Genomic DNA, 10,229 nt, shown 5'->3' with positions numbered 1-10,229 from the left:
GTCTGTCTTCTCATTGGTTTGCCATTTTCTCTGAACATGTCAGCAGAACTTCTTTTGCAGTTTTGCAGAAGTATAGTATACAGTCCAGCTTATTCAGCATACATATTCATTATATTATTTTAGCTAATATTAAAGAATATTAAATGCTCCCAATTTACAATTACAATTTTGGAAGGAAATTGTTATTGCTGTAAAAGGCCACCTAAAAAGTGCTTTGGAATGTTGAATGACTACAATATTGCTCAACGTTTTTGCATTTTTACTTCAATACAGTATTTAAGGCATACTTGCCTACCTGACCCTCTCCATGAGGGAGAAAATGCTCTGTTCCTGGACTTTTCTGGTAATGTATGATTGCCATCACCTGTGGTGAGCTAGTTAATTGATAAGAAAGGTGCTTCACCACAGGTGATGGCAATCATACATTACCAGGAAAGTCCAGTAACAGAGCATTTTCTCCCTCATGGAGAGGGTCAGGTAGGCAAGTATGATTTAAGGTCCATTTACCAGTTACGTGCAGTCAGGGCAGGTAGAGCTTCATACGTCATACTCCAGTATACTCCAGTGTTTTGACTATAAAAATGATTAGAATAATACAAAGAAGATATTTATAACTGAAACCATAGGGTCAAACATTGGTTTATACATACTGCACAACACATTGGGACTGATTCATGTTTGTAAGTAAAACAAATCAAGCAACTGGGCAAACCATATTGCACTGCCGGTGGGGCAGATATAACATGTGCAGAGAGATTTAGATTTAGGTGGGTTATATTTTTTCTGTGCAGGGCAAATACTGGCTGCTTTTGCATGTAGCACACACATGTTACACAGCTTTATTTTTACATGGCAGTTTAAATTTAGTTTGAACACACCTTTCCCAAATCTAATTCTCTCTGTACGTGTTATATCTGCCCCACCTGCAGTGCAACATGGTTTTGCCTAGTTGCTTGCTTTTTTGCTTTACTTAAAAACCCACCCAAATCTCTCTGCACGTGTTACAGTACATCTGCCCCACCTGCAGTGCAACTTGGTTTTGCCCAGTTGCTTGATAATTTGCTGTAATGACAAAAATGAATCAGGCCCATTGAGTGCTGGATCCATAGGGTAACAAAGGTTATACTGCTGCACTTTTGCATAATGCCCACATGAACTATTGGGTGTGTAAATTTGGCTCTGACACTAGCCACTGCCTCACTAGCCGTTGGCCTCACTGCACCTCACTGCCACTTACCCCCTGATATCAAGTAAAATATGTTCAATATCTACTGAAAGGTATATTAATGTGCCTTCAATTGTGACATTGGGGGTCATTCCGAGTTGTTCGCTCGTTGCCGATTTTCGCAACGGAGAGATTAAGGCAAAAATGCGCATGCGCATGGTACGCAGTGTTCATGCGCTAAGTATTTTAGCACAAAACTTAGTAGATTTACTCACGTCCGAACATTGAATTTTCATTGTTGAAGTGATCGGAGTGTGATTGACAGGAAGTGGGTGTTTCTGGGCGGAAACTGCCCGTTTTCTGGGAGTGTGCGGAAAAACGCAGGCGTGTCAGGGAAAAACGCGGGAGTGTCTGGAGAAACGTGGGAGTGGCTGGCCGAACGCAGGGCGTGTTTGTGACGTCAAACCAGGAACGAAACGGCCTGAGCTGATCGCAATCTGTGAGTAGGTCTGGAGCTACTCAGAAAAAAGAAAAAAACAGACGGCTGCGCTGAATGTCAGGAAAAGTGTATATAAATGTGAAGAGAGCCAACGTATAAAAAATGCAATGTTTATTAATAAAGACTATAAAAAATATTTATAGACATGTATACCGGTATGTAAGTAATCATTAAAAGATGAATCACACTACAATTTACTCATGATGTCTGTAATAGCTTATAGTTGATACTAAATTAGCAGACGTATCATAGATGGTAAGAGTCCGTATTCCGCTGAATATAGTTAATTTCTGCTAAACAGACAGATGGTGAACAAGGTGCACAAATATTTTCCCAATTGGGTGTGTATCCCTGAGTTGAAGCAGATCTCAATACCTCTCCAGTGGGTTGGTCAACTGGGCGGAAACTGGCCGTTTTCTGGGAGTGTGCGGAAAAATGCAGGCGTGTCAGGGAAAAACACGGGAGTGTCTGGAGAAACGGGGGAGTGGCTGGCCGAACGCAGGGCGTGTTTGTGACGTCAAACCAGGAACGAAACGGCCTGAGCTGATCGCAATCTGTGAGTAGGTCTGGAGCTACTCAGAAACTGCTAAGAATTTTCTATTCGCAATTCTGCTAATCTTTCGTTCGCAATTCTGCTAAGCTAAGATACACTCCCAGAGGGCGGCGGCCTAGCGTGTGCAATGCTGCTAAAATCTGCTAGCGAGCGAACAACTCGGAATGACCCCCATTGTTGGAACAAAAAGTAAGTACAGTATAAGGACATCATTCAGAGGTGTATGCAAAGCCGATGGTTTGCATGCATTTCCAATGGTGGGTGGACTGCGCATGCACAAGACCAGTTCTGCGCATGTGGTGAATGTGTGCCGGCGTTTGGGGTTGGGATGGGGCATGTCGATCCCTGTTTTCAAGGACTATTGAGGCCAGAACTGCGTCTTCCTAAGCTGATTTCCTGGCCTTGGCTGAGCAGTTCCAGCATTCATTCCGAGTAAGTTTTTTCTTACTCAGAAGGAGTATGTGTTAACGTATATTATATATATACATTTCACACATGGTCGCCTTAATAACCAGAGTAACCACCATGTGTAGTACGGACCTCTAGCTAGACGGGCTGGGAGTGACTCAATAAGGAGGTGGTGAGTTGGCACAGGTACATTTTGATGGTGAGCTGCTCCACGGTAGCATGTCAGTCGGCCCTCACGCACCTTCGTAGCCAACTTTAACCCCTCACATCATGGTGCTTTGCAGTTTCCATGTCGGTTATTTGCAATGGTGCTATTTGTTCAGTCACAATACACCTTCACCACAGCAGCCGCAAACAGTTACCAAACTGCGCTGTGTCGGAAATACTGTCACCCTTGGTATTACCCCGGGTTGGCGGATATGTCTAAGTGGTTGGAGGAGGTATCACATGTTAGGCGGCTATGTGACCGACCTTTTCCCTAAAGTGTTCTTCTCCATACATTGTTTGTAGTACCTTGCTCAGTGAGGTAGGGTAGATTGATTCGCACCAGTAATGAGAAAGCAATTCCAACAGGATGTATTTTTGAGCCACAATGATCTCTTAATTAAAGAGGATGATTAGTTGTTTGGCAAAATAAGATAATCACAAGAATGACATGGCATAAAAAAAGATTGGTAAATCACAGTTGACTTTAGCTAATGACATGCAGAAAGCAATTGGTAATTCAATAGGACAATCAATCTAATCACAAATATATGCTTATTTCAATATGACACAATAATAATGTGTTGATGAGAAGAGTAATGAAAAATACAATTCACATTAACAGTCTCTACAGTATTGGTCCATTTACCAGTTACGTGCAGTCAGGGCAGGTAGAGCTTCATACGTCATACTCCAGTATACTCCAGTGTTTTGACTATAAAAATGATTAGAATAATACAAAGAAGATATTTATAACTGAAACCATAGGGTCAAACATTGGTTTATACATACTGCACATTGGGACTGATTCATGTTTGCAAGTAAAACAAATCAAGCAACTGGGCAAACCATAATGCACTGCAGGTGGGGCAGATATAACATGTGCAGAGAGATTTAGGTGGGTTATATTTTTTCTTTGCAGGGCAAATACTGGCTGCTTTTGCATGTAGCACACACATGTTACACAGCTTTATTTTTACATGGCAGTTTAAATTTAGTTTGAACACACCTTTCCCAAATCTAATTCTCTCTGTACGTGTTATATCTGCCCCACCTGCAGTGCAACATGGTTTTGCCTAGTTGCTTGCTTTTTTGCTTTACTTAAAAACCCACCCAAATCTCTCTGCACGTGTTACAGTACATCTGCCCCACCTGCAGTGCAACTTGGTTTTGCCCAGTTGCTTGATAATTTGCTGTAATGACAAAAATGAATCAGGCCCATTGTGTGCTGGATCCATAGGGTAACAAAGGTTATACTGTGGCACTTTTGCATAATGCCCACATGAACTATTGGGTGTGTAAATTTGGCTCTGACACTAGCCACTGCCTCACTAGCCGTTGGCCTCACTGCACCTCACTGCCACTTACCCCCTGATATCAAGTAAAATATGTTCAATATCTACTGAAAGGTATATTAATGTGCCTTCAGTTGTGACATTGGGAGTCATTCCGAGTTGTTCGCTCGTTGACGATTTTCGCAACGGAGAGATTAAGGCAAAAATGCGCATGCGCATGGTACGCAGTGCGCATGCGCTAAGTATTTTAGCACAAAACTTAGTAGATTTACTCACGTCCGAACGATGAATTTTCATCGTTGAAGTGATCGGAGTGTGATTGACAGGAAGTGGGTGTTTCTGGGCGGAAACTGGCCGTTTTCTGGGAGTGTGCGGAAAAATGCAGGCGTGTCAGGGAAAAACGCGGGAGTGTCTGGAGAAACGTGGGAGTGGCTGGCCGAACGCAGGGCGTGTTTGTGACGTCAAACCAGGAACGAAACGGCCTGAGCTGATCGCAATCTGTGAGTAGGTCTGGAGCTACTCAGAAAAAAGAAAAAAACAGACGGCTGCGCTGAATGTCAGGAAAAGTGTATATAAATGTGAAGAGAGCCAACGTATAAAAAATGCAATGTTTATTAATAAAGACTATAAAAAATATTTATAGACATGTATACCGGTATGTAAGTAATCATTAAAAGATGAATCACACTACAATTTACTCATGATGTCTGTAATAGCTTATAGTTGATACTAAATTAGCAGACGTATCATAGATGGTAAGAGTCCGTATTCCGCTGAATATAGTTAATTTCTGCTAAACAGACAGATGGTGAACAAGGTGCACAAATATTTTCCCAATTGGGTGTGTATCCCTGAGTTGAAGCAGATCTCAATACCTCTCCAGTGGGTTGGTCAACTGGGCGGAAACTGGCCGTTATCTGGGAGTGTGCGGAAAAACGCAGGCGTGTCAGGGAAAAACGCGGGAGTGTCTGGAGAAACGGGGGAGTGGCTGGCCGAACGCAGGGCGCGTTTGTGACGTCAAACCAGGAACGAAACGCCCTGAGCTGATCGCAATCTGTGAGTAGGTCTGGAGCTACTCAGAAACTGCTAAGAATTTTCTATTCGCAATTCTGCTAATCTTTCGTTCGCAATTCTGCTAAGCTAAGATACACTCCCAGAGGGCGGCGGCCTAGCGTGTGCAATGCTGCTAAAATCTGCTAGCGAGCGAACAACTCGGAATGACCCCCATTGTTGGAACAAAAAGTAAGTACAGTATAAGGACATCATTCAGAGGTGTATGCAAAGCCGATGGTTTGCATGCATTTCCAATGGTGGGTGGACTGCGCATGCACAAGACCAGTTCTGCGCATGTGGTGAATGTGTGCCGGCGTTTGGGGTTGGGATGGGGCATGTCGATCCCTGTTTTCAAGGACTATTGAGGCCAGAACTGCGTCTTCCTAAGCTGATTTCCTGGCCTTGGCTGAGCAGTTCCAGCATTCATTCCGAGTAAGCTTTTTCTTACTCAGAAGGAGTATGTGTTTACGTATATTATATATATACATTTCACACATGGTCGCATTAATAACCAGAGTAACCACCATGTGCAGTACGGACCTCTAGCTAGACGGGCTGGGAGTGACTCAATAAGGAGGTGGTGAGTTGGCACAGGTACATTTTGATGGTGAGCTGCTCCACGGTAGCAGGTCAGTCGGCCCTCACGCACCTTCGTAGCCAACTTTAACCCCTCACATCATGGTGCTTTGCAGTTTCCATGTCGGTTATTTGCAATGGTGCTATTTGTTCAGTCACAATACACCTTCACCACAGCAGCCGCAAACAGTTACCAAACGGCGCTGTGTCGGAAATACTGTCACCCTTGGTATTACCCCGGGTTGGCGGATATGCCTAAGTGGTTGGAGGAGGTATCACATGTTAGGCGGCTATGTGACCGACCTTTTCCCTAAAGTGTTCTTCTCCATACATTGTTTGTAGTACCTTGCTCAGTGAGGTAGGGTAGATTGATTCGCACAAGTAATGAGAAAGCAATTCCAACAGGATGTATTTTTGAGCCACAATGATCTCTTAATTAAAGAGGATGATTAGTTGTTTGGCAAAATAAGATAATCACAAGAATGACATGGCATAAAAAAAGATTGGTAAATCACAGTTGACTTTAGCTAATGACATGCAGAAAGCAATTGGTAATTCAATAGGACAATCAATCTAATCACAAATATATGCTTATTTCAATATGACACAATAATAATGTGTTGATGAGAAGAGTAATGAAAAATACAATTCACATTAACAGTCTCTACAGTCCTAACTTTCCCTAACAAGGATGTTGCAATCTTCACTGGCAAATAACGTTGGAGCTCTCTTTAAATCATAAAGTGCCACAGTTTTACAATGGGGACAATGGCACATGTGAATACGATAAATCCTGGGTTAACAAGAATGTCACTATAACTCTATGTCTATGCAAATACAGCTTACTTAGTAGTAAGGGTTCCTTGGGTAAATAAACTTAGTCCTTTCCATGTAAAGTAACTTAATTTCACTTGCCCAAAAGTCAGTCTCTTTCTCCCTAAAAAACAGTAAATATGTCTTTCAGCTGTTCTTGGACAGAGTGTGTTTGTCTTATTAGTTGTGTTGGTTTTTCTAATGTTGCTTTGAAGGGCTTTATTACACTGCTTGTTCCATTTACAATGCACAGTGTGTGACAAATGGATACTTGGGCTTTGCACTTTGGTTACCTGTTGCTAGCAACAATAACAGTCTCTGTGTACTCACTCAGAACTTCTGTGGTAGATGTACTCACTAGATGAACCTGTCTAATCGGTTCGATTGCTACACAAGATGGCTGCAGCGTTCGCAACTTTCAGTAGGCTGGGCGATGTCCGGTCCCCAGCTGCAACGTCTCTTGCTCACTCACCCAGTTCTCTGCTCTCTGGTAGCACCCTGCTGCTTCTGCTCTGCAGTACTGCTCTCACCACCCAGCGTAACCACGCGGTTTGCATCCGTTGCATTCCGCTCTGCTCTTCACCCAGCGTGTCCGGCACCTCCAATCACTTCCATCAGACTCCTCCTTCTTCCCACAAGACTCCTCTGCTCCCAATCCGCACTCACTATCTGGAACATGTGACCGGACCAGGGTCTGCCTTTAACCCCTGCTGCACCAGCATTTCAACTACTCCAGCTGCAGATACTGTAAGTCAAACTTAAAGGGGCACACACACACTTTCCAGGGTGCCTGCCACACACACACACAAACACACACACACACACACACACACACACATATATATATATATATATATATATATATATACATTACATATAATTCTCCTGATCCTAACATCAATCATTACTTTGTGCTCTAACAAAAAATATGTTTACGGAAGTTTGGGCAAAGAACTCTGAGTGATAAGGGGTGTATTATATTACACATAATAACTGCTGTCTGGTAGGCAAAGAATATCATCTGAAAAATGCAAAGGGCTGTGGTTAAACTGACCTGTTGCAATGAGTCAGTGTTTTCTGATTCAATATTAGATATTTTCTGAAGATCAAGCACGGTATTGTCACAGACACAATTACTTTGTCCTTCTCTCCCTACAGTATGGCTGTTGTCACCATTCAGGTGCTGTGAATAGGAAGCCTGCTCCTGCCACTGTGCAATGGAGAAAGGAGTGTGAAGCGTTTAATACAACAATCCTTTTCTGTCTTTAGCGCAGTGTTCCTGGGGTTCTGGCACCTCGCTGATGTGACAATGCCTCGCTGATGTGACAATGCCTCGCTGATGTGACAATGCCTGCTGCTGACACATGGTTCATTTTCTTGCAACACCACAATGTTAAAATATTAAAACCAGGAATAAATAAAAAATTTATTTTAATGCAAGAACAGACAGCATCTAAATTCTTCTATTTACAAATGAAGTACACAGTGGTGCTTGAAAGTTTGTGAACCCTTCAGAATTTTCTATATTTCTGCTGAAATTTCGCCTAAAACGACCTCAGATTTTCACACGAGTCCTAAAAGAAGATAAAGAGAACCAAATCAAAGAAATTAGACAAAAAAAAATTAGACATGCATATTTTTTTATTGAAGAAAATGATCATATATCACATATCTGTGATTGACAGTCAGCAGTAAAGGGGAACTACGGGTGACATTGCAAGGGCCATTTTGCACATGTGCAGAACAGGCCTTGCACAGCCGCAGATTCCTGATAATCAGGAATCTGAATGCTGCCCATCACCAGTGATAATCTCTGAATCAGGCCCCCAAACCAGAGAGCCCTGTGCTGCACTCACCAATTGCAACTGTGCCTCTATTGAAACACCAGGACTTGATCTACAGATAACAGGTAGGAGACTGTAACGTCACGTCTGGATCCAGAGCTGCACCACACAGCCTCAAGTACTGCAACCCCCCCTTCCCTGCAGCCACTCTGCGTGAGTGACAGGGTAAGAGTGGGCATTTCTTCCCTGATATCTACATATTATGGTAACAAAACCTTTTTCCTGTGCACCCCATCATGGTTTGAACGTTCACTTCAGTTTCATACTGAGTGCCCATTATACAGTATATTTAATTAAAACCCTTGTATCCCTCTAGCCATTTTCTAATTATTATTTACACATTTCCGCTCTCGTTGTACCGTAACGGAACATGCAGAAACTCCTATAGACAATAAACCCTACAGCTGCCTTGAGACCAAGTAACACATTACTGAACTCTTAACATAATTAAGACTCATGTCATATGAGATGTTATATGAAAGCAGAAGAGATGGGAAACCTCACAAATAGCGCACTAACAGTCGTACAATGGACAAGATACAACGTATGGTTGTTGCCACATTTTTTAAATATATTTAGCAATGTATCCCTTTTAGATTATAGCACGGGAAAAGTGTCCTACCACAAGTAAATAAATCCCAAATAAAATTATAATATCTAATGTAGAATGATTCATTAGAATAAACATGATAACAAATAATCCATATCCTCCAACATGACCCATTCCATTAGGTATAAAATGTTCTGTTCCTGGATTTCCTTGCCATTGGCAGTTGCAGAGGTTGGGCTGCAGCACAGTCCAAAATTCAAATAGGGAAGCCACACCAACTGCCAGTAAGTCCCGGCAGGCAATGTTTGCCAGTTTGGGGTGGCGGTTGGTGTGACTCCCCTATCGGAATTTTGGACTATGCTGCAGCCCCACCACTTGAAAGGAAGTCCAGGAACAGAGCATTTTCTACCTAATAGAGTGGGTCATGTTGGAGGGTATGATTATCAAATTTTTGTGTTATTCCACTCATCCTTGTCTGCAGGTGCCAGGTTACATTGGTAGTTACTATTGTCACAAAACTGTTTAAGCCACTGGACAAGTCCACCACACATAGAATTGCTCCCCATCCTCAGGGCACCTTGGAAAACATGTACCCTCCAAGAATGCACAAGCCTGTGAAGAGGCATGGCCAGCAACACAAAACAGAGAAAGAGAAGTAAGAAATCTGTCAGTTAGTCTGTCAGGTATGTTATATTTCTAATTAGAAATATAACATACCTATATAATAACTAGAAACAACTGAGCAAGATGAAAGTGTATGAAGGAAAAATGTCTGAATGGACAGAATGAGGGAGATTCAGTTAAATGTGAGATTCCATCTGAACCTTTCACAGTGTGCAGGTAATTACAGGATCACAATGCTAATTGAATCTTTCCCTATGTGTGTATGCATGTGCTCAATGTAATTTCACTGGTATTGCAATACTCTAAACCAGAGCCGTAACTAGACATTTTGATACCCTGTGTCAGAAAAAAAATTGGTGCTCTCCACCCCTATAAATAAAATATTAACGGTGCACACCAAAGATGTGGCTTCATGTGGAAGAGGCGTGGTTACATAATTCATATTACATAACATTGCGCAGTAGTGTATGATAGTCAAATTACGCCACACAGTACCCCTTATACATGTTACGCCACAGTAGAGCCACTTATACACATTACACCACGTAGCCCATTATACATTTTATGCTAGGCAGCCCATTATACACATTGCACCAGGTAGCCCCTTATACATATTGCGCCAGGTAGCTCATTATACACATTGCA

The 10,229-nt window shown here is 42.3% G+C and overlaps 1 long non-coding RNA gene across 1 annotated transcript in view; it reads right to left on the bottom strand.

Annotated features, from left to right (window-relative positions):
• Window positions 1–7,926: 7,926 nt before the first annotated feature.
• Window positions 7,927–10,229, bottom strand: part of LOC134956742 (uncharacterized) — a 258,116-nt gene continuing 255,813 nt past the window's right edge. The window contains exon 4 of the long non-coding RNA XR_010186139.1: window positions 7,927–8,140. This is a non-coding gene — a long non-coding RNA (uncharacterized LOC134956742). The remainder of the gene's footprint in view (window positions 8,141–10,229) is intronic.

The sequence above is a fragment of the Pseudophryne corroboree genome, chromosome 9 (genome assembly GCF_028390025.1).
Source record: "Pseudophryne corroboree isolate aPseCor3 chromosome 9, aPseCor3.hap2, whole genome shotgun sequence".
Taxonomy (NCBI): Eukaryota; Metazoa; Chordata; class Amphibia; order Anura; family Myobatrachidae; genus Pseudophryne; species Pseudophryne corroboree.
Note: the sequence above shows the minus strand (reverse complement) of the source record. Positions and strands in the feature narration are given on the sequence as shown.